Source organism: Capsicum annuum, chromosome 7, assembly GCF_002878395.1.
Source record: "Capsicum annuum cultivar UCD-10X-F1 chromosome 7, UCD10Xv1.1, whole genome shotgun sequence".
Classification (NCBI taxonomy): Eukaryota; Viridiplantae; Streptophyta; class Magnoliopsida; order Solanales; family Solanaceae; genus Capsicum; species Capsicum annuum.
The window spans coordinates 114,728,854-114,754,605 of NC_061117.1; the positions used below are offsets into that span (position 1 = coordinate 114,728,854).

The 25,752-nt window shown below is 35.3% G+C and overlaps 1 long non-coding RNA gene across 1 annotated transcript; it reads left to right on the forward strand.

The window, feature by feature from the left end:
- Positions 1-1,599: 1,599 nt before the first annotated feature.
- Positions 1,600-4,121, forward strand: LOC107877122. The gene is made up of 2 exons (XR_001676172.2): positions 1,600-1,824; positions 3,502-4,121. It is a non-coding gene; the product is annotated as an uncharacterized LOC107877122 (long non-coding RNA).
- The last annotated feature ends 21,631 nt before the right edge of the window (positions 4,122-25,752 follow it).

The following is a 25,752-nucleotide window of genomic DNA, read 5'->3' on the forward strand; positions in this document are numbered from 1 at the left end:
TGGACCAATATTAATTTTACCAAAAGGAATATTTACATTAAACAAAAATCAAAATTAGCAATAATGAAAGAAATTGTTTTTGTGGTGCAGTTTTCATCAAAAATCAATACTTTGATACCGTTTTTTATAAAGTGTTATTTAGATAACATTGTTTAATTAATTCTTTGATTATTGATTTTTTTCAGTCTATATTGTTTGAATTTACATAATGAATAAAGATTTGGTGCCATCTTTTAGTCTTGGAATCTCTCAATTTGACAATATCAAACAATATGAAAAAGTTGTAAACTTTGTTCCTGACATTTTTAGCAAGATTGTGATGTTTTAATAAAAATAGATTCAAGCATCGAAATGATCCATCTACGATGAAGAAATTGCGTGAAAAGCATGCAAAAAAAGAATAAGAAAAAAAGAAGGGCATGTTTCTAAGAAAAGAGGATCTAAATGTTCTAAAGGTAAAGTTCCTGCTAAAAGAAGAAGAGTTGTTAAAGTCATTTCCAGAAATGTGCTTCCAAAGGTATTTGCATGTTTAGATCTGGGCAATATTAGACTGAGATACATATTTAGACATGCATGATACTTTTCCAATATCTTGTAGCTATAGTGCTCTGTTTATGTGTTTATATGTATCTCTTGTTTTTAAAGTTTTATTGAAATAAGCATACCAAAGATACATGTTGGTAAGCTTAAAGATACATATTGTGTACAAGGGTGTATTGTTTGTATCTCTCATTATTTATTGTTGTGATTCAATTATTTATACCAAAGATACATTCTGTAAAACATCAAATACATTTTATACATTCTGTATCTTTGATTCCGGCAGAGGATTAGGGCCAGTTTGGGTCGCTAGTGTAGGGAATTACTTGGTGGGGGTTTTATTCCTGTTATGATTCCGTGTTCCGTGTTCCATGTTTTATTACGAACCTATGTGCTTTCCTCTGCTTTCCTCTGTTTTATATTACGTATGGGTGCCGTATTTATGATATGTAATCTGCTTCTGTGCTTTACTATGTGTTTGTGTGGTATCTCGTGCCTTGAGCCGAGGGTCTATCGGAAACAGCTTTTCTACTTCATCAGAGGTAGAGGTATGGACTGCGTACATCTTACCCTCCCCAGACCCCACTAGGTGGGAATACACTGGGTTTGTTGTTGTTGTTGTTGTTGTATCTCTGATTCCGTGTTAATGTAGTTGTATGTATCTCTTGTTATTTTATTTTTTTCTCTTCGATTTCGAGCTATACAAACACATCTTCACATGAATTAGGATGCACAAAATATCTCATAAGAAAATACGTTATATTTGTATTTTAAAAAAAAAAACTATGTTATCTCCAAATATAAAGTAAGCCAAATAACATTTCAAACTCAATATTTTCTTAAATAATACAAGTCAATTATGGATCAAAATCAATTTTACCAAAAAAAATATTTACATGAAACGAAAATCAAAATTAGCAATAATGAAAGAAATCAAAATTTACTAAAAATACTTCAATTAACCAAAAGCCAAAAATAGCAATGTTGGAGTAAGTCAAATAACATTTCAAACTCAACATTTTCTTAAATAATGCAAGTCAATTATGGACCAAAATCAATTTTACCGAAAAGAATATTAACATTAAATAAAAATTAAAATTAGCAATAATGAAAGAAATCAAATTACTACTATATAGAGAGGGAGCATGCGGACGATCAGGGGTAATTCAGTCATTTCACGCAGTCATCACTTTATCTCTAGAAGCATCCCTATCCTTAACTCTTATTCCAACTTCTAACTTAACACAGAACACATTCCGTGCTTTTTACAAGCAGACCACTTAGGTAATCTCTTCAACTTCTTTCGTTTTTAGGTTTTCTAATTCATGGTTACTTCTTTCATTCTTAAGTCTTAACTTATTTATCCTGTAAGATTTTTGTTTCTTCAAGTATGTTTTTCATCTTTTCAACTGGGTGTTTCAATTTCAGGTATTTTTTTTTCAATTTTCCACACACTCCATGAATGATGTCATAAATTATTATTTCCTCCAATATTCTTCAGCTTTTATCCCTTTATTTTTTGCTATAGATGAGCATGTTTTTGTAAAAATCTGCTCAAATTATTGCAGTATTACAGCTTGAATGTAGTATATTTTATATCTATTTTACTTTCTTCTACTCTATTTGGCACAAAAATAGTATAGTACTCAGTAAAAAACAACATTATTTTGGGTTCCTGCGTAGCTCTTCACTTCTTTACGTTTCTTTAGCTATAAAAATCTTTGTTTACTCATTCACCTATTTGCTTATTTTCTTATCACTCATAAGGTGTTTATCTACGTAAGGCCAACCTGATGGCATTTGAGTTTCCTTTCCAATTTCTCCATTTATCTTCCTATTTTTCTTGTTGTGTGCTACATTTGATATTCATATTCATGTTCGATATTTTCACATAGGTTTAAACTTTAAACACAGTTTGAGCATATTAAATATTTAAATAATATCTGAAACAAAAACTATGATAAAGCAAACAAGAGCTTTGGTTCAGCCAATTTGTTTGATAATATTGTTCAAACAATTGTAACTTGCTATTAATTGAGTTTTCTTAAATTGAGCTACATTTCGAATTTCCGATTTACTATGAAAATTTTTTTTTTGTTAATCATATATAAAGAAGTTTTTCTAATCTACATACAAGAAAATTTTATACTATATTATTCAGTCTTCATTTCTCCATTTGAATTATCTCACTTGAGAAACTGCACATCAAAGATGAAAAAAAGGAATAACAGTATGGTGCACTAAAGTCCGGGCTATGCATGGGTTCAGGGAAGAGGTGAACCACAAGTGTTTATGATACACAACCTTACCTTGCATGTTTTCAAGGCTTGAACTTGCGACCTCCTGATCACAACTCATATAGCAACAACCTTACCAGCTAATCCAAAGGCTCCTCTTCACATGAAAGATGAAAAAGAATAAAAAAATCTCACTAAGGAACTTTAAAACAAAGCATCAAATTGTGAAATTTTCATATAGAATATGGCATTAAAGGTGAAAATGTTTTAAAAAGTTGGTTCAACAATCGAATTAGATATTTTACTAACAGACGGTACTAATGACCATTTGGCACTTCTCATCATGTTTATATGGCCTATTACTGTCCCTCAATTTTTTAAGTTTGTTTATGTAATATATATGTACTTTTGTTATAGTACTTCGATGTGTAAGCTGTACGTAGCATAAAAAGGCAAGCACCTTATTCTGGAGCTTTCTTTAGAAGATGCGCACTGTTGATTGTATTGTTGTGTCTCTTCATATACCAAAAATGGCATTTATGAGCTCAAATGAAACTATTTGCACGACATTCTCCACGAAATTGCGCATATTTATGCAGGTTCATTACTACTGCTTTGTTTATATGTTGCTTTAAGCAAATCCATTGAATTGTTGGGGGGGTTACTTTGACAAGTAATGGTATTGTTCATTAGTATTGAATATTTTACTGTTGATGTTTTGCAGAGTTGTTCTGTCATTCTTTGAATCCAGGAATAGCAAGGCTGCAAGAATGGTCCAGTGTAAGCTGATTATTTGCTGTAGAAGAGTGAAGAGGTGGGGCAACCAAGGACATTTCGATCAAATTAATATTCATTTTCTTTCTGACGGTTCCAGCATGACCTCTTTCAGTATCATCGAAGTCGGCGACTACACTACTACAATCGAAAATAATAGTACATAAAAAAGAGATTCATTTCTGACACGGTGTTTCATACGTTGTTCTCTGGAGAGATTTTAATTGGTATGCGGCTGTTGAGAATAGTGGTTACGCAAGGTTGCCATGCCATCGTCCCTATCATTTGGATGATTCAATATTGCAGACTTCCAATATTGATTCAATGCATAAGGTAATTAGTGTCTGTTACATGCTATTTGTAGTGCACTGAACCTAAGTTCAGAAACATCAGCTGCTTCATCTCTTCACTCTTTTAGTTCTTCTTCTTGCAACTTCCAATTTCACGTCCAATGGGTCATATTTTCAGTTGTGTAAAATAAAGAGCAAAGTTAGAACTAGAAATGAAGAAGATTTTCATGAGACGTTGGTCAAATTTTCTTCTCTTTGGAATTAGCTGATTTTGAGCTAATCTTCTCTTTATTTCGAACTTTTCCTCTATGCTATATGTAATTGTAGATGCAACTTACAAGCTAGGTTGGAGAAGAATCATTCCTCCCTCAACTGCATCAGGAAAAAATATTTTAGTTGTCCAACTTGTGGATATGTCAATAATCTGGTACGGCATCCTATATTACTTTACTCGGAATGCATTATGAACTAAAATCTTGACTTAACAGATATTATCGGCTTGGTGAAACGTGTTAGCCAACAAAGTAAAAGGAACTAATTTGTGCTACTTGAAGTATGTTAATGTTCATTGAATAGATTTACTCATTTTTTATAATTGCATATGTAGGGCTAAGGGTGCGCATTGGTCGGTTCGGTTCGGTTTTACGTGTTATTGGTTCGGTTTATCAGTTTTTTATTTTTAAATATGTAAAATCAATAACCAACCAATAAGACATTTTCTTATCGGTTTTGGTTTATCGGGTTTTTGTTCTTAACGATTCGATTTTCGATTTAACCAATAAGAAAATACTTATAAAATAGAAATAGCAACAACTAACATAAAAAAATGAAATCTTAATTACCGCAAAAATCTACGCAATGCATTTTAGTTTACAAGAATCTTCAAATTTGAACTGAATGTTAGTTAGGAAAAAAATTGAATCCTAATTGTTGAAAGCTATAAATGTTTCAAGCTTTTTACTACGATAATAGCCGAACTTTATATTGTGTCTTTGTTGCCTTAAATAGGTTAATACTTTGTGAATTACTGAATTATGAATTAGTAGTGCATATAATCTATATACATACACAAATCTATCTATCTATCTATCTATCTCTATATAGAGAGAGACAAAGATAGATAGATAAAGAGAGAGATTTAAATATATAACATAAATAGGGATAAAACAATAACTTAGTGTATCCTTGTTGGGTTTTCGGTTTAACCGATAACCCAATAAGTTAAAATCGATACCGAATCGTTTACCCAATAAATTTTTTTATAAAATCAATAAAAAGTCGTTAACCCGATAACCCAATATCAATAATCTAATAATATTTTTACTGGTTCAATTTATCGGTCGGTTCGGTTTTTCAAGGCCCTATGTAGGGCAATAGTTGAATATTTTTCATTTGATGTGGATGACCAATTGCATCTATTGGTCCTACTACATTCAAGGATGCACTTACTTTTGTTGAGGTCACAATTCTTTTTTATTACTAAGTTGTTTTATCTTACCGACATTCTAATAACAGTGTTTACTGTTGCAGTGTCTTAAGTTGCGGAGTCTTTTACTTTTGATGAAAATCTCGTGTCGATTCTTCAAAAATATATTATTTTTGAAGAATTTGTCACACATTTATTGTCATTTTTGAAAAGTTCAAGTAATGTAGGTGTTTTATCGCTTTCGGGTTTCATTAGGCGAGAAAATAGTTTTGACCTTCTTAAAAACTAATTCAAAAGATTTGAAAAATTTTCGAAATAATTTTAAGAAATTTACAGAGTCGCCACTTGATTTTTATAGAAAAAAATCAAGAAAAAATTTAAAAGAGTTTCAAAAGTTCAAAAATAGAAATAAACTTTTAAAACTAGAGATAATGGGTAAGAATTTAATTAACGCCCTAAGAAGATTTTTAAGACACTTAGGAGCGTTCGTTTAAAAACGGTGTATCAAAAAGAACTAATTTGACTAAATAAAGTAGCTAATTTTGCAAAGACTTGATTTTATATATATATATATATATATATATATATATATATATATATGACATTTATTTATTGAAAAATGACATTTATTTATTCAAAAGAGAAAAATTCTATTTGAATTAAACTAAGTTGTAGTTTTTCGGATTAAAAAGGGGAAATGGATTTTAATTTAGTAAAATAAGAAAATTATGAAATTATTTTCTTATTATTAATTCGTTATAGAAAAAGTTGATTATATTAGAGATAATACCTTTGAAAAAATGTTAAGAGAGTGTTGAATTAAAAACCTTTATTAATTATGAAAAGTTGAAATTTATAAGAAAATATAGTTTCTTGAGTTTAAAGGGAGTTATTTTAATTCAAATAGACTATTTAGTTATATGAATATAATGAATGTCATTTCGGAACAAAATACTTGATCTTTAATAACTTATTTTAAAGAGAAAATTGAAGGAATCAATTTAATTCGTTTTAGATAATGTAAAATTATGTGAGAAAATTATAGGTTAAATAACAAAATCAAGATAAAATAGAATGACAACAATTTAGAGAATTACTTGGTTTACGTAAATAAAATTAGAGTTAGTACATATAAACAACAATAACATACAAGGAAAAAAGGAACAAAAGTTTAAGATTTGGGCCTTTATTGGCCCATTAGCAAGCTGTCCAGCTTTTGGACCTCATTCTTTTGGACTTGGGTCCATTTTCTAAAGTGTCTACCAGCTGTATATCAATAGCTTAAGTCTCAACGTTTTTGTGTATATCACTGCATATGCAGTGTATATCAGTGTCAAATACTGCTTATTTCCCCTCCACTTTTCATCATAAATCGTGTGATGATGTGCAGCTGCTACTTCCGATGTATATCCACTGTATATCATCGTATACCAGCCCCCTGATGCGTATATCGTTATATACCAATGCAAAACCAGTCCTCTCGGGCAGAGGCGGATCCAGGATTCGGAGTCTCCAGGTACCAAGTAGACTCATTGATTAAATTAATTGGAGACTCCAAATCGTAAATCCGAGCCAACTTATGGACAAGAGGTTCATTGAATCTCCTTCGATGAAAAATAATGCTATTTATACATGATTAAAAGAAAATTATGTTTATATAGTAAATAATGAACTCGAGAAAACAAGAGACTTTTCAGAGTTACATTGTGGTGATTGATTAAACTTACTAAAAAGGCAGGTTGTCAGCAAATTTTGAACCTAGGCCTGTTGGGTGAAATTAACATTTTGTGCCACCTGAACAACAGGCCACTTTGGTCGTTTGGGTGACAAGTTTGTTATTTATATACTACATTATATATATATATATATATATATATATATATATGCACTTTATATATAGAGTTTTCATCGAAGTTTGTGGGTGGCGTGCCACCCCGAGAACCCTTAATAGATCCGCCCCTGCTCTCGGGACTTGGACTTGAGATTTTGACTTGATGTTGGGTTGGACCCAACATCCGAGAAGGTCTTCTGGCACAGGCATACTACTAATCGATTCTTTGGTAATTCGTGATCGAATACAACCTAGGAAGAGTTGTACGCCTACATAACTTACCTCCCAGACCAAGGGACCTCATTCTTTTGGACTTGGGTCCATTTTCTAAAGTGTATACCAGCTGTATATCAACAGCTTAAGTCTCAACGTTTTTGTGTATATCACTGCATATGCAGTCTATATCAGTGTCAAATACTTCTTATTTCCCCTCCACTTTTCATCATAAATCGTATGATGATGTGCAGCTGCTGCTTCCGATGTATATCCACTGTATATCAGCGTATACCAGCCCCCTGATGTGTATATCATTGTATACCAATGCAAAACCAGTCCTCTCGGGACTTGGACTTGAGATTTTGACTTTATGTTGGATTGGACCCAATGAGGATGCAAGGAAAAAGTCCAAAAGAACTCGAACGAGTTCATGCAAAAAAAGCAAAAATCAAAAGATTATGAAACGAATATTCAAACTAGCACGTAAGCATATGATAATTTTTTTTTTACATCTAATGAGCAATATAGTGAAAAACTAAATAACTTCAGCCATATTGTGAGATAAATGTATCCACGCCTCTCCATCGCATAAAACTAAAAAGTTGCCTTCTTGATGAGTCACAACTCCCAAATGTAAAAGCCTTCAAGAACCTTTTCTACAATTGCAAATATACTAAGAGGAAATTTTCTTAAAGAATCAAATCTTTCTCTTTCAAGTATATGTCTACTGCTCAATCTTAGTTTTCAATTCATTCTAAAAAAAAAATTCCAGCATTATTGAAAAAAAGTGAACTGAACAACAAAGAGAAATTCACCAAACTAAACATATTCTATCTTTCACTGTTAATGCTACGGTAAGGAAAACAAAGATTGGAGTGTGAAACATTCCTTTCTTACAAGTTCGGAAATCAAACGACTTCGAAAAATAAATAAGTAAATAAATAAAATTAGGCTAACCTAATCTATAGCTAAAGCCGGAACAATTTATGATGAATAACCTTACTTTTCTTTTTTTTTCTTTTGCAAACTTTAAGACGAAAATATTCAATTTAACAGAGTGATGATAATAAAATTGAGAAAATCTTAACACAAGTTTAAATTCTTTGAGAATCAACAATTGAACATACTTCACACCAAGAAAGAACTACTACATCTCAAAGGCAGAAAAAGAACTATATCATCCAAAAATTCATCCTAATAAAGTCTCTCGATGCCCCTCTCGTACGGACAATTAATTCATTGACAAAATGTCGATAAATACAGCCAATTCCATAACATATTTCAGTCATACGACAACGAAATGTAGGCGAATAAATTCCACCACCCAAATTTCTATTTGAATTTATCGAAATATAACATTCGTCAACACTAATTTTCGAACTCTCCGAGAATTTGGATTGTGTGACGTTAGAAGCATGCGCCTCTCGAATTTCCAAATTTTTCCCAAAAAATTCTCCTACCCTTTTACTCTACAGACACGGGTATTTATAGGGGATTAGCCACTGATTTGGGGGGAACGGAGGGGTAAAAGGGGAAAACAAATTGAGATTTGAATTTAAAAAAAAAACAAGATAACTGTTGATAGCTGTTGTGCGCAACTGTTGTTGCTGTCATTGTTGACTTGTCTGTTGATAACGTTGGTGTTATGCCGGGTTAAGTGGAGCAGACGGGTTCGGGTCGCTATCGGGTTAGGGTCGGGTTTGAAATTATCGTTGTCGAATTGTTGTGGAATGTTGTTGAAATGGTCGTCGTTTGTTGTTAAGGAGAAAGGGGAATGAGAGCTGGGCCGGGTCGGTCAATGGGGCGGTAGGCTTTGCTGTTGGGCTGTTAAGGGTGTTGCTGTTTGAGACTGGTTTTGGTGTTAATATTAGGCCATTTTTGGACTGGTGCCCAATTTGAAAGTGGGAAAAGGGATTGTATGGGTTGAGGAAAATGGGCTAGCTAATAAAACAAGGGAAAAGGACATGATATGGTCATTTTAAAAAAATGGCCCATAATTGAAAAGGTGGATATGCTGTAGCCAGTCGGATAAAGTAATTTCCTTTTTTAGTCATTTGGCCCAATTGAGCACATGCAGTTTCTATACTCAATTGATACAGGTTTATACCACATTGATACACTTTTATACTATATTGATACACTTTCTAAAAAAGAGAAAGGAAATTTTATGCAAGCACATGCAGTCCATAAATACAATTGGTACTCTTTTATACCACATTAATATTGTTTTATACTACTTTGATACACTTTTATACTACATTGATACACTTTGATACCACATTGATACACTTTTATACTAGATTAATACACTTTTATACCACGTTGATACAGTATATATATCATATAAATACACCTTTTACAGAGAAAATTTGTGCAAGCATATACAATAATTTGTTATTCGTGAATTTGTTAACTTCACCTAATTTTTTGTGAAAATCTGTGCAAGCATATACAAAATTTATTAAACCTTATACCTTTACTATCCAAACATTCCTTAATTATTTTGATTAAAAAGAGAGAGATGGCAGGATAAAAAAATAAGTCAAAGTGCCGCTTTAGTGTTAACTCATATGAAAAGAGATAGAACAATTATGGGTGGACTTGTATTTCATGCTTTTATTTTCGTGATCGCATCTGAAAAATTAAATGGGTGGACAGAGTGGACTTTTTTTAGAAAAAGAAATTAACAACATTAAAATAAAAAAGGAAAAAAATAGTGAAAAACAAAAAAAAAATGGAAGAAAGAGAATGTAACATGTAAAATAATTGACACTAAAAATTAAACAGTAAATAAGAAAAAGACCAAAAAAAGGGGTAGTAGTGACAGAAAAGCCTAAATGGCTGTCTATTGAAAATACCAAATTAATGACTATATCAGTGGAAATATTTTGGGCGAGGTAACATTTGTGTCCTTTCCCCATAAAACAATTACTAATTCCTAATTATGGTCATTTTATATTACTAAAATAGTCACAATTGAATAAATTTGGGTAAATTTGTGACAAAATTATCTTCTCATTAATTTAACGAGTTTATCAAATTTAATAATTTTAAAATAAATATTAAATACAAAGCAATTTTATTTTATTTATTTTTTTAAGATGTTAATAATAATAATAATAATAAAAATAATAATAATACAAAAATTAAGAAACTAATTATGTAATCAATATTTTATTTTCAATCGATCTTGAGAAAAGTAGATATTTGTAATTGTTCAAACTTTTCATTTTGAATAATTTTAAAATATTTTTTTAACTGATAATTATATAATCATGTATAATTAAACACTAAATATATCAATTTCGCCTAAATTCAAAAGGTAAGGTTGAAATTTATTTCAAAATAACTAAAAATAAATATTTTAAAACTATTTAAAATTGAAAAATTTTAAAATTAATTTGAGATGTGGAGGGAAAAATTAGGTGTCAACAACTGTCCCTCCCTTTGGTTAGAGTGGATGCAAGTAACCTTGGACAAAGGGAGTTTGACGTCCCTAATTTTGTTCGATAAAAAATTTGTCTCTTAAAAAATATTAGTTTTTGCACAATTATTTTGGAGTTATGGCCGGACCTCGGTATCAGGTTTCCTACATATCTCAGGTTACATGAGAATTCAGGCTACTTGTAGTTCATAAATCTTAATTTTAAGCATGATTAAAAATTCACAAGCTATCTCGGTTTTCAAATTTTGGTGAAATAAAAAAGTTATAGAATAAGAGGATTAGAGGAAGGTTGGAATGCAGTTGAGTTTTCTACATAGAGCCCAGCCTGCATATCCCAATGATTCATGAAAATTAGACTGTTTGTAGTTTGACTCAATCGGTGTAAAAGATAGTCTTTTATTTTAGATAATCTTTGGCTCGGGATGAGTGATAAGTTATTTGAGCTTATAGAAAAGAAGCTTGTAACCTCTTAAATATGAATGTGGGATCTTTCGCATCCATAGGCAAGAATTTACCTGGACATAACTTCCAAAACTCTGAATGCATTATCACTCGAATTTGAAGAAAAGAGAGAGTTACTTCCAGTATGAATTTAGAAATATCCTGAAAGTGAAACTGAGATCAGAATATTCCAAAACATCTCACATGCCTTTTAATAGGGGTGTGGTTTGATGGTGGTGGAAGTCATCCTTCAGCTTGCATCCAAAGAGTTTTATAATCCTCTTTGGACTATGTCCCAGTTCGCTGCTAAGAAAAAGTTCCACGTTGTGTTGCGTCCTTTTTGGAGTTGTCCATGCCTCTAGTTTTAAATTGAGACTTTCATCCTTTTAGATGCTTTCGACAACAACTCAAATAAATTATTAGTTGCAAATGTATCATTATCCAAATGTAAATTGGTTCAAACCTATTTGAACACGCCATGCTGAGATAGTCGAACATGTTATTGAATGGAGAGATGATCCAACGTGTCTCATTGAAGGGTGGATGATCCATTTAAAATATAACATGGCACTTTGAACAGAGTGACGGTCCAACATGTCTCATTGAAGGGCAAATGGCACCATTTGAATATAACATGTCACTTTGAACGGAGTGACGATCCAACGTGTCACAATTAAGGACGGAGAACCCATCCTGAATGTAACATGTCACTTGAACAGGGTGACGACCCAATGTGTCTCATTGAAAGGTGGACAACCTATCTTGGATGTAATATGTCACTTTGAATGGGGTGACGATCCAACATGTCTTATTGAAAGGTGGACGACCAATTACTGAATATAACATGTCCTCCTATGTACGAATTCGTACAACTCTTTTTGAGAATTTTGGGATTGGAACGTTGGACGAGCCAACTCATCAATTTCTAGAAGCTCCTAAGCTCTTCTTGCATGAATCCGCGTGTGATAGAGTGGGTTGAGTATGATTATCGTTGGGTCGGGGATGGGTCGATGGATTCGGGTTGATGTCGGATCTTTGGGGTCGTTGAGATCGTTGATGCGTTGGTGTTGAGGTTGTATGTGTTGTTGATGCTGAAGCTATGCGTTGCTGTTGCTGTTTATGTTGTAGCTGGATGTACGCTGATGAGAAGTATAAGGGGGAAGGGTGTTTGGGCCAGAGCGGGTCACAGGTTATTGGGCTTGGGAGGTGTTGTTTTGGGCTCACTGAAAAGAAAAGGAGCTGCTGATATTGTTTGAAAGAATTGTAAATATCGGGTCGGCTGGTTCTTTTCGAAATTGAGTAGATTAGGTCCATTTTGAGGTTATTTTAAAAAAAAATAGCCCCAATTAAATCAAGGGTTGTGCTAAATTGAATCGAGATTCGATACGAATTAGTACCTTACTTAATCCTGAGCTTCTTGATTTATTAAAATCAAACACATATTTATCCAAATAAATTATTTTTTAGATTAAATTATACTTGAATCATGATTTTATTCTTTTAAAATAATTTTCAAGCTCAATCTAAATAAGATTTCAATTTTGATTAAAATATTTATTTAAGTAACAAAATTTATACGATCTCGTGTATATGAATACGAAAATGTATAATCGTCACTTAAATGATGAAATTAACCTAAATAAATATTTTAAAGTGCATCTATTCGGATAAAGCAGTTGTTGTGATTTTATTTGAAAATCAAAGAAACTCTGCATTAAATTTAGTCGTGGAGGGCAAAAATTAGGTGTCAACAACTGCCCTCTCTCTTTGGGTAGGGTGGATGCAAGTAACCCTGGGCAAAGGGAGGTTGACGTTCCTAATTTTTATCCGACCATAAATTTGAATCTGAAAGAGGTTGGTTTTCGCACGAGTTTCAAGGAGTTATGGTCGGACCTTGGTATCAAGTTTCCTATATATCTCAGGTTACATGAGAATTCAGGCCATAGTTCGTAAAGCTTAATTTTAAGCACGATCTCCAAGGAAATTCACAAGTTATCTCGATTTTAGAGTCTTTGATAAAACCAAAAAACTGGCGAATAAAGAGATTAGGGGGGAGGTTGGAATGCAGTCGAGTTTTCTATATAGAGCCCAGCCTACATAGCCCTGAGATTCAGGGAATCAGACTACTTGTAGTTCGACTCAATTAGTAGAAAAGATAGTCTTTTATTTCAGACGATCTTTGGCTCAGGATGAGTGACAAGTTGATCGAGTTTCGGAAAAGAGGCTTGTAACCTCTTAACCATGAATGTGGGATCCTTCACACCCATAAATAAGAACTTACCCTGACATAATTTCCAAACTCTGAGTATGTTGTCACCCGACTTTGAAAGAAAGAGAAGGTTACCCTCGATATGAGTTTAGAAATATCCCGAAGGTGAAGTGGAAACCAGAATATCCTAGAAATACCACATGCCTTCTAATAGGGGTATGGTTAGATGGTGGTGGTGATCATCCTTTAGCTCGTATCCAGAGAGTTTGACGTCTATCTCTAGACTATGTCCCGTTTTACTGCTAAGAAAGAGTTCCACATTGTATTGCGTCCTTTTTAGAGTCGTCCGCACCTGTGGTTTTGATTTGAGATTTTTCATCCTCTCAGATGCTCTCGACAATATCTCAAAGAAAAATTATTTGTAATAAACACAATTCATGAAAGAGGTGTATAGCATTTTACCATATCTCCACGTGAGTTGTTACCTAAAATGAGAAGTCATCCTTTCTTGTACCTATTTGGGATGAAATAACTGGCAACAACAAACACAACAATCCTCTTGGTTATTGTATAATTATGATATTTGTCGGTTGAATATGTCTTCAAAGTGGGGTGGCCCTTTTGGACACGAGCAATACTTTATGCAGAACGGTCTCTACAACCGTGTACGCTTGTGCTGGTGTGGCAACCCTTTTGCTTACCTATATCACGTGTTATATATGGAATGATAACTCTCCGATTATAGCCGATGATAGATTTATAAATTTTTCTTAAATTGTCAATCTTTAGATAATCTTGCATATTATTTAATATTGGATACGAGGTGAATTATAGATATCCTTGGAATTGCTAGATTTTAGGTAATCCTGCACATTATCCGACCTTGGATAAGAGATGGCTTACAGATATCCCTCAAATCGCTAGTTTTTAGGTGTTCCTTCATATCATCCGACCTTGGATACAGTATGACTTATAGATATCACTCAAATTGCTAGTCCTTGGGTAATCCTGCACATAATCAATCTTGGATATGACGCGGCTTATAGAGAACCCTTGGACTTATCAATTTGATAATCTCGTATATTCTCCGGTAAGGATTTAGTTGCGACTTATGGATAACCTCCAGACTATCAATTTTTGGGCGATCTTGCACACCATCCGGTTAGGATATTGTTGTGGCTTACGGATGACATACAGGCTATCAACTCATAGGTGATCTTACACACTATCCTATTTCAAATAATATGACTTATAGATGACCCTCAAATTATTAATTTCTAGGAAATCTCATATATCATCCATCTTTAGACACCGATTTAAAGGCGTCCCTTCAAATCATGTGCTCTTGATGCATTCAGATGCTGATTCATAAAATAATAAGATATCCTCGACGCCAGTGTTTGTGTCTAGTGTGCCAACAGATATTAAATGATGATTATATCCTCGACACCAGCGTTTATATCTTGTGTGTCAACAGATATGAAATGTATGTCTTGCACGTCAACAGATATAAAATACTAATGATATCCTCAACGCCAACGCTTATGTCTTGCATTTTAATAGATATGAAATGGCCCTCTCAGTAAATGATATAAATGACCCTCTTAGCAATGATATGAAATGGCCCTCTGGGCAAATGATATGAATGGCCCACTCGGCAATGCTATGAAGTAGCCCTCTTGGCGATTATAAATGGCCCTCTCGGCGATGATATGAAATGGACTTCTCGGCGATGATATGAAATGGACCTCTTGGCAATGACATAAAATGATATAAAATAGCCCTCTTTGCGATGATACGAAATGGCCCTCTCGGCAATGCTATGAAGTGGCACTCTTGGCAATGATATGAAATGGCCTTCTTGGCGATGATATGAAATGGCCCTCTTGGCAATGAAATGAATGGCCTTCTCGGCGATGATATGAATGGCCCTCTTGACAATGATATGAAATGGACCTCTTGGCAATTTGAAAATAGTTTCACCTGAGTTTGTTTGTCTGCATCTTTCTTTCTACATATACCTGTACTTGAAGTAGACGATTAGTAGACACAAAGTCACTTTTGCTAGCGACCATTTTTTGAGAAAAATTCTAAATACAATGTTCATAAAGAAAAGAAGACACCTTTGTTTATCTCCCATGATCTCAAAAAATGGGATGGATAATTCAAATGGTCCTCGATAAATGGGTTTTAAACCTATTTTTGGGCTGCCCAAAAATACCATTCTTAAGCATTATATGTTTTAGCATAACTCCCGATTTGCTTGGGGATTCTTTGAAATTATCACTCATTTTTGTGTATCGATCCCTGCATCCATAGAAAAATGATTAGTTTGAAGGAAACTACTCCGTGTTGACCTTCTTCGATCCTTGATTTGCTCCTTGCCATCTTTTGGGTACACCGCTATGTTGGGACTTCCACCCCTGACTCCCTGCTCCCGTAGACGCCTAGGCAATTCCTAAGTAAAAAAAATTGTAAAGATTTTTCATAAGTAGTCTTATTTTAGCAAATAGTTTCGAAAGTTTCTGTAAAAGATTTAGAAAATCTCTGTCAGTCATGTCATGTACTAGCTCAATGAACTTATTCCTCTTAGTTTTGGCAATATCCAATGGAGGAGTTCTAGAACTCATCATCATTGTTGGAGGATTCTACAAATAGTTGCGCCATAGCCGAAGATTTAGTTTACCTAGACTTTATCACAGGTGGTGATTCTCAAATTTCGACTTCGACCTCTAGTACTGGGGAATTTGAAATATATTTCACTATATTAGTGAAAATTTTGAGGACCTCCTCCAAATTTCTGCCCCAGTTTAAAGTTGTTTGAGACGGTCTCAGCTCGAGAGGAATCAAAGTCTTTGCTGATCTTCATTCTCTTTGTTGGATGTTGATCTTCTCTTGTGAATTTTCGAGATTCCTTCTCGAAAATTCTTCCCCAGTTTTCATTTCTTAGGTTTATACGACCGAGCCGTTGGGGCGCCTATGTATCCCGTTGAAGCAGAAATCAGGTCAAACGTAGTTTGAGACTATGCTAAGGATATTTAGAAAAATCTAATGGGTTGAACGAAGCCAGAATAGGCCGCCTACGTATCCCTTTTGTTGGGAATTCAGGTTGTCACATAGTTCATACATAAAAAGAAAGGATAAATTTTCCTAAGGGGTTGACCGAAGCCAATACAGGTCGCCTACGTATCCCTCTTTAGGAATTCAGGTCAAACGTAGTTCGTACATAAAAGGAAAGGGGTTCTAGTCAATTACACACTAGAAAACAACATTATTACAAAGGAGATTACAAGTAAACTAAGGAAACACAAAAACTATAACATCTTTCAAGCACAATATCTCTTTAGCGCATCAGAATTGATTGGTTTGGTCCATTCTTGACCATCTATCTCAGGTAGGATTAGGGCTCCTCTAGGTTGGGCTTCTTTTGATTTTCACATTCCTTTATACCTTCAACTAATTATTCCTCATTACCTTTTTCGGTTCATCATTATTTCCTTCGCTTTGTTCATTTAACCCTTGACATGACATGACATTGGAAGGTTTTTAAATTATTGCTACCAAAATAAACCATGCTAGATAATCACATTTAAAAAATAACTTCTTAAATAAAGGGAGGCCTTTTGAAAAATAAATAAAAACTATGGCTCATGACCTACACAAATGTGGGCCCATGCCTTTTTGAAAGTTATAAGACACGAAATGAAAATTTAAGACATAAAAAGGTGGATCACGGGGCCTCCCCCGAATCATCATCAATTTTAAAAACTATTAGTAATTGCCCTTTCATCTACCACGATGGGTGACAGTTTATGAGTGAAGTGGAGGTATAATTTTGCAAGGCCTCCCCTAGTGCAATCTTCTTCACCCCACCGGACTTTAGGAAATCATCTGGTAGAGCATTGCATTCTTTAAATATATCTCCTATCCCATCCCTAAGACCATCATCGTTTGACTAGTGGTGACTGGTACGGGAAATGACTGGTACAAGAGTGGCAAGGGCCTAAACAGACTCTCCTTTGAATTATCTTCGATCTCATCTTCCTTTCTTGGTTGGTACTCTATTCTATGCTTAAATGCTTTTTCTGGGACAATAACAGGATCAATAATTCTTTCCAAATCCTTACTTAAGGCGGCCACAACTTTCTCTATCTTCTCCACCTCTTTTGTTCTTTTGAGTCCTTCTGAATTTACCTTAATAATGGCCTTGCTAGATACCCCTTCACCCTCTATTTCAATCATGTTAACAGTGGGGTCCCCCATGGATAGGCAATGGATTACTGTTAATATTTGGTGTCGACGACTGAAGAGTGATGACCTTCTGATCAATCAAATCTTGGATCTTATATTTCAAGTTAATATAATCCTTAGTACTGTGCCCTGCTGCTCCTGAATGATAGGAACAATTTTGATCGGTATGATAAAACCAGGAGTTGGGATTGACAGGCTTTGGCTGGATCGGTTGCAAATAATTAGCTTTCATCAATCTTCTGTAGAGCTGGGTATGACTTTCAGATAATGGAGTGAATTTTCTAGGAGGCTTCTTTTCAAGGTTTACACGTGGGTGTTTATACTGATTTTGATTAGCAGGAAGAGGTACTTGATTATAGTTTGGAGATTTATTTAGTTATTTGGAAGAGTAGCTTGAGTATGAGGCTGATAATTTGGCCGTGGAACTTGGAACTGGGGTAAAATATTTGGAATTGGAGCTTGACATTGAGGTTGAGTGTAGAATACAGGTTGAAAACTTGGTGATGATGATGAGGAACGAACATTCCTAGGCTTGAATTTCCTCTTTAACTTATCAACAGAATTAGTAGAGACCGCAGTCGCATCCTCTCTTTTCTTCTTTGAGAATGCAGAAGATTCATATGATGTTGGGGTTTTGGTAATTTTTCCTGTTTGGATGCCTTCCTCTAATGATTCCTCAATCTTTACTAAATCTGCGAAAGTTGCTCGGACCATGGATACCATCTTGGTATAAAATTCTCTTTCCTGTGCATGAGGAAAACCGATACCATTTTTTCCTCAGACATGGGAGGTTGTACTTTAGCAGCTTCTTTTCTCCAACGAAAGGCGTAGTCTCAAAAACACTCATTATTCTTCTATTTGATCCGATCTAGTGAGTATCGGTCAGGGACTATCTCAATGCTAAACGCGAACCTGTCAAGGAAACCCTTGGCCAATGCTCTCCAACCATCCCATCTTTTCAGTTCCTGAGACATGAACCATTCTAAGGCTTCGCCACTTAAACTCCGGCTGAACAAATGCATCAATAATCCTTCATTTTTCCCTACCCCCACCATTTGATCATAATACCTTCTCAGATGGGCCATTTGATTTCTGGTGCCATCGAAAACTTCAAATTTAGGGACCTTATACCCATCTAGTAGATCTACTCCAGGGTGAACACATAAATTATCGTACCCTAAACTGTCGTGGTCCCTTGCTCTATGAGATTCTTTGATCCTCATGATCTCTTCATTCATAGCTAGCAACTTCATTTCATGCTCGGTCCTCTAGTCTTTCTCCTTTTCCTCGTAATGGTCCATCTCGGGATTAGAAAAGGGATTATAGATGTCAGGGGATATGATGGCATGAGGAGGATTTGGAAAGGAGGCTTGATTTTGCGGATGAAAGGAAGTTAGTTGGTAGGTAGGGAGGACGTTTTGAAAATTAGAAAGGTTTTGTGGAATTTGAGAGTAGTTTGGTGGCATCTGAGAAGGATTTTGCGAATTTGGAAATGAATTTGGTGGATTTAGGGATAGATTCGATCGAAGATTGGGGATGGATTTTGTGGATTTGGGAGTGAATCTTGCAGATTTGGGAATGAATTTTGTTTATTTACAAATGGGTTCTGGGGATTTGGGAATAGATTCAGAGATGGGTTTTGCGGGGTTAGAGATGGATTTTGTGGATGGTAGACATCTGGGTTATTTTCGTGATTGGTGTTTTGGACAATTTGAGGAGCGGAGATGGACGATACGTTATTTAGCTGATTTCCGAGGATAGGCTTACTGGGGGAGGAATTTGGAGTGGAGTCCCATGTCCTCCTGGAGCGGGAGCATTGACAGCGATGGCCAGGTTAGCCAAATCTCGAGTACGATTTATTTTCTCCTGAAGCATTTTTAACTTTCTTACGAGTTCCGCAATCATCTCACTCTGTTTCGCTATTACATTATCCTTGATGGTCAATGCATTTTCTTTGTCATTTTCAGTCATTTTTGAATGATAGTCGAAGGATGGGATTTTGTGTACTTTTGACCGGGTGAAGTAGGGATATTCTGCTAGCTTATTTTAACACAGAGTAGTTTTCTATTATTTGTAAAGTAAAACAACTCAAAGGTAAACGTGTTAGTTTCCACATGTGATAAGCCATGCAAAATACTTAACAAGAAATAGCCATTTAGTGTTGTCTGTGTCATAGCCAAATTCATCCATAGGAGCATAGCGGATAAACTTGCCTTTGATCCAAACAAACGAACATAAACACATAAGACAGTTATATCATATAGAAATATTATAATAATACGCATCCTAACTGGGGTGACCCTTTTGAGCCAAGGGTTTGGGCCTAATGATTTTTGAAGAAAAATATATGCTTGCTTAAGGTCAATCCATTATCCCCCAACTTTTATAGACACTAAAAAGGCATAAATGCCTACAAAAGATACAAAAGGTAACAAAAGAGGGATACAATCTTTAGGGAAAGGGAAATAACATGAAAGAAAATAAGTTTCCACGCAGGAGAATAAAAAAAAAACTAGCTACTGGATGCTCCTTCGTTTTCCTTTGCCTTCTTAGCTTTGTTCACCTCCTGCGATATTTGATACCTATTGGTAATCAGATGACTTCCTCATAACTGTGCCTTGCTGTTGTAAGTCATTTTTCCTATACTATCGAGTTGGGAGGCTATGCTATTATCCAAATCGATTAGACACTGCCTAGCATCATCAGCCTCTTGCCTAGATCTTTTTAAATCTTCCCTCAACATACGTATTGTTAAAGCATATTCCACATGCATCTGTCAGTGCGTAATTTCACTCTTCTAAAACTCATCTTGAAGCCTGTGGAGTCGGATCTGATGCTCGAATTCTACATCCAGGACCCGAGCGGGCATGTTCGGCCCCGAAATTAATGCTCCGGTGAGACTCTTTTTAACCACTCATTGTAAGTGTCGATGACTTCAGGTTCATACTCTATATGGAAAGAGGCTTCCGTCCACCTTCTTCGTCTCCATGCGTTTATCATGTAGTCTTTGAGCGCGGGCTCGCTTTCATCATATTCGGTGAAGAATCTGAGCATAGAATCGATTTGAGGTGTCTCCTATTTGATCTCGAATTGCCTAAAAGCTCTGCTAGGATTGTAGGGACGGGTCCCCCTGAGACTAGAAAGTACTAGAAAAGGCCACTCGCCCCCTCGAATGGTGTATTTCCCTGAACGAAGATAGTTAATAGACCATTACACATAGTCATCTCTTAATTCCCCAAGAGTCTTAAACCAAAATTTGTGAGATGCTTCCCTTTTGAACTTAGGTAGAAACAACCACATGTCGTGCGATGATAGCAGATTCCTTCTTATTTTGTGATCAGGTTGTACCATTCTAGGATTTTTCACCAAATGCATCATCATCCAACATTGTAATATGAGGTTGCAACCTTGAAAGAAATGATTCTCGACTTGATATCTTTCCAAAGCTCGATATATGTCGGTGATAATCATGGGAGCTAAGTTGTGGAATACATTTTTAGAATTGTATTCCATTCCAAAGAAGAGTGCATGGGTCACTGAGACAACCCTTGGATGAATTGTGTTATTTTCCCCTTGTGGGAACACGATGGTTCCAAGTAGGCCTACCGCAAACGCAAAGGCCCTCGTCTTCTTTTATTTTGCTTTTGACTCAAATTTGTGTCCAAATTTGTGAAAAGCATTAAATCTTTCGAACCGACGATACAACTCACGAAAAGTGATATTTGCTCCATCACGTTCCCCTAGCCAGGTGTCGTCGTCAATTAAAAATAACTCCTTAATCTTTTGACGATCCCACACAATTGGGACTAAAATGTTCTTATCAGGCGTTTCCTTTCTCTTGAAACACATTTCAGTACTCTCGTAACAAATCAATACCTCTTCAATGGTAGGAGTCAATTCAACATCCCCGAAGCGAAATACCATATTCTGATCATCCCAAAAAGTTGTTAGTACATGGATCATTTTGGGTCAAGCGTCCATCTCGATCAAAGAAGGCAGATGCCCGATGCGTGTTCTAACAATCTTTCTCTCTTCTGTGCTCATGTAATCCCACCATAGTTTCAAGAAATCATTGGGTTTAGTAACCATCTTGAACTTTTCGGGGAAGTGCAGTTGAGTCATATCCTACACGAAAGTAGACAAAGATAAGCCTTCCCCTGTCCCCAAAGGGTCATGGATTAAATTAGACAAGCATATATTTTTTTCAATACATAAATATGATTCGTCTGTAATTGAATCGGGGTCAGTAGACGTAGGGCAGGTTTTCTAATGGGCCCAATACCCCGCTCGGGTATTGGGTCGTCCTAGGCTCATACCTAAAATAGGGTTTTGGTTTCGTTCTATCCTAGGTGTCTAGAGTGGGTTTGAACACTATTTCTCAAGCAGACAACTTGAGTTTGAAAATACGAACAGCCATCAGACGACTCACGTGCTAATAAACCGTTCGTATTTCCAACACATTATTGGAATTGAACAATAGGGGCCGGGACATCCACGAAACCCCAAAATAGTTTAAATAATGCAAGAATATGCCATAAGATGCGATAGTTAAACTTTATAGAATTGAACATATAAACACATAAACAGTTAATCAAAAGACGAAATCAAACATTTGGTTAGAACCTAGCTAAAAATCCCCAGCAGAGTCGCCATTTCTATTTTGCGAAGAATTTTTTTTCTATTTTTCTTTCGAATAAGACTTGACGACCTCAAAGAATTTTTCTCCTCAGTTTTTCAAGCCCCTATTTTCCAACTTCTCTTTTCGAACCCAAGAGAAAATTTTCTAATCCCCCAAAATTTCAAATCCCAGAATCTCCGACCCTAGAGAAAAAAATTAATCCCCCTTAAAACAGTGACCCAATGGTTCCTTATATAGAGGACTAATTAGGGGTAATTTAGGGATTTGAAAAAGGGAGAAATTTGGAATTTGAATTCGAATTCCCCCTTTGGCTTGGGATTTCATCAACAAATGTACCGATCTTGTTGCCCAATCAAGAAGCTAGCCAATAGAAATGGAGGAAGAAGAATAATCTTCAAGAGCTAATGAAAAATCTCCACCTATATACGAATTCGTACAACCCTTTTCGGGAATTTCAGGATTGGAACGTTGGATGAGCCAACTCATCAATTTCTAGAAGCTCCTAGGCTCTTCTTGCATGAATCCGCATATGATAGAGTGGGTTGAGTACGATTATTGTTAGGTCGGGGCTGCGTCGACGAATTTAGGTTGATGTCGGATCTTTGGGGTTGTTGAGATCGTTGATGCATTGGTGTTGAGGTTGTATGTATTGTTGATGTTGAAGCTATGCGTTGCTGTTGATGTTTATGTTGTAGCTGGTTGTACGCTGATGAGGAGTATAAGGGGGAAGGGTGTTTGGGCCAGAGCAGGTCACGGTTATTGGGCTTGGGAGGTGTTTTTTTGGGCTCACTGAAAAGAAAAAGAGTTGTTGATATTATTTGAAAGGAGTTGTAAATATCGGGTCAGCTGGTTATTTTCGAAATTAGGTAGATTAGATCCATTTTGAGGTTATTTTAAAAAAAATAACCCCAATTAAATCAAGGGTTAAGCTAAATTGAATCGAGATTCGATACGAATTAGTACCTTACTTAATCCCGAGCTTCTTGATTTATTAAAATCAAACACATAGTTATCCAAATAAATTATTTTTGAGATTAAATTATACTTGAATCAAGATTTTATTCTTTTGAAATAATTTTCAAGCCCAATCTAAATAAGATTTCAATTTTGATAAAAGTATTCATTTAAGTAACAAAATTTATACGATCTCGTGTATGTGAATACGAAAATATATAATCGTCACTTAAATGATGATATTAACGAAAATAAATATTTTAAATGCATCTATTCGGATAAAGCAGTTGTTGTGATTTTATTTGAAAATCAAAGAAACTCTGCATTAAATTTAATCGTGGAGGGCAAAAATTAGGTGTCAACATGTAGTTCATACATCCAATGAAAGGATAAGTTTTCTATGGGGTTGACCGAAGCCGACATAGGCTGCCTACGTATCCCACAAAGGGAAATCAGGTCGAACGTAGTTTTAGAAAATAAAAGGAATATTTGATATCTTTTTTTATAACATGAAAGAATCCAATACAGGCCGCCTACGTATTCCACAAGGAAAATCATGTCGAACATAGTTCATTACAACTAAAAGAGTGCAATTACAAGGAAATCAAACCACAAAGTACAACTACAAGGAAATAAGGCAACAGAATGCAATTACAAGAAAATAAAATGGGAAAGTACGATTACAAGGAAAGAAAACGCTAACTTTTAAATGCAGGATAGAAGGACGCCAAGCGTGCGTCTTTTGAGGAAAATTCATGTTTCTTCTATTTAATGATTCCAATGACTACTTTTTATGATTGGGCAATGGATTGTTGTTAACATTAGCTAGAGCTTCTTCAAGCGTTATCACCTTGTTGTTAATCAAATCCTGAATTTTGTGCTTGAGGGTGATACATTTTTGTGTATCATGTCCAACAGCTCCTGAGTGGTAAACACATCGCTTGTTTGGATCATACCAATTAACAGAAGTGTTTACAGGCTTTGCTTCCACCGGATGAAGTAGTTTTGCGTCTTTCAACCTTTCAAAAAGCTGAGTAAGAGATTCTGCCAGTGGCGTGAAAATTCTGGGAGGCTTCCTTTCAGGATTAGCACGAGGAACATTATTTTGATAGTTTTGTAGTAGAGGTTGAGCATGATATGTTATTTGTGCATTGAAGACCGAATAGTAAGCATGTCGAGCATTTGGTTGATATCGAAGAGGTTGCTTACAGTTAGAAAAATTTTATTTAGTCATTACTTCCATTACTTCCTTCTCTTTTTTCTTTCCATTTCCGAAAGGGCCAGTCTGGAAGCCTTTTTGAGTGGAATGCAGCTCTGTCAAATTCATTATCCTTTCTGTCTTGAGGCCATCCTCAATTATTTCTCCAGTCTTGACAATTTCAATAAATGTTTTTCCAGCCATTGTTACCAGGCAATCAAAATAATCTGGATTAAGTTTATGGATGAAGTAACTGATCATCTCAGTTTCTTCCATAGGAGAATGTACCCTGGTCGCCTCTTCTCTCTAGCGTCTCGCATATTCGCAAAAAATCTTATGTGACTTATGCCTTAGCTTTGTGATAAAGATTCTATCAGGAATAATATCGACATGAAACTTATAGTGATCCACAAAAGCGTTTGCTAGGTCATCCCAAGTAGGCTACTTAGTCACATCTTGCTTAGCGTACCATTCTGGAGCCTTTCAACTTAAACTTTAACTAAACAACTTGACTCGTATTCCTTTATTTTTGCCCACGCCAATTAGTTTTACACAATAAGTCTTCAAATGAAAAAAGAATTTTCAGACCCATCAAACTTTTCAAACTTTAGGATCTTATAACCAGGAGACAACTCAATCTCGGGGAATGCACACAACTCTTTATATTTTACACTTTGGTTATTACCAAGCCCCCGAAAACTCCTCATTGCATCTTTCAAGTTCTTTAGCTTTCTGTTCATTGTCTCATCAGTGGACATTCTTGGATCATTCTCTGTTTCAACATAATGATCAACATCTAAGCGGTATAACCATTAAGTTTGTGTTGCACATGGGGCAATAACATAGGTGTACACTGGCGGAGCATGGTGCAGCAAGGGTATGTTCTGAACCTTTGGAAGATCAAATGTGTACCAAGAAGGGGCATTCTGAGAAGCATGAGCAAAATAAACTTCCTGATCAACTCCTTCTGACGTTGGAAGCATAGGTTCCTTTTGTCGAGTATCAGGAGTCAGAGTTATGTTTGAAAGAGTCTGAGAAGGCATTCTAATTTGCATCACCATGAGTCTTAGCTCGACAATTTGTTTCTCCAAACCGGCAACGAGCTCTGGAGTTATTTTCCTTCCTATCGAGGCACTCGGGTCCATTGCCATAGAAAAGGTGGGAACTGACTTAGATGAAGTATTTGTGTTAATCAAACTAGGATCCATAGTTGAACGAGTCCTTCTGTTAGCCCAAAAAAGAGTTGATGACTCTATAGTTTCCTTCTTGATCTTAGACCGTGTGAAATAATGATGATCTGC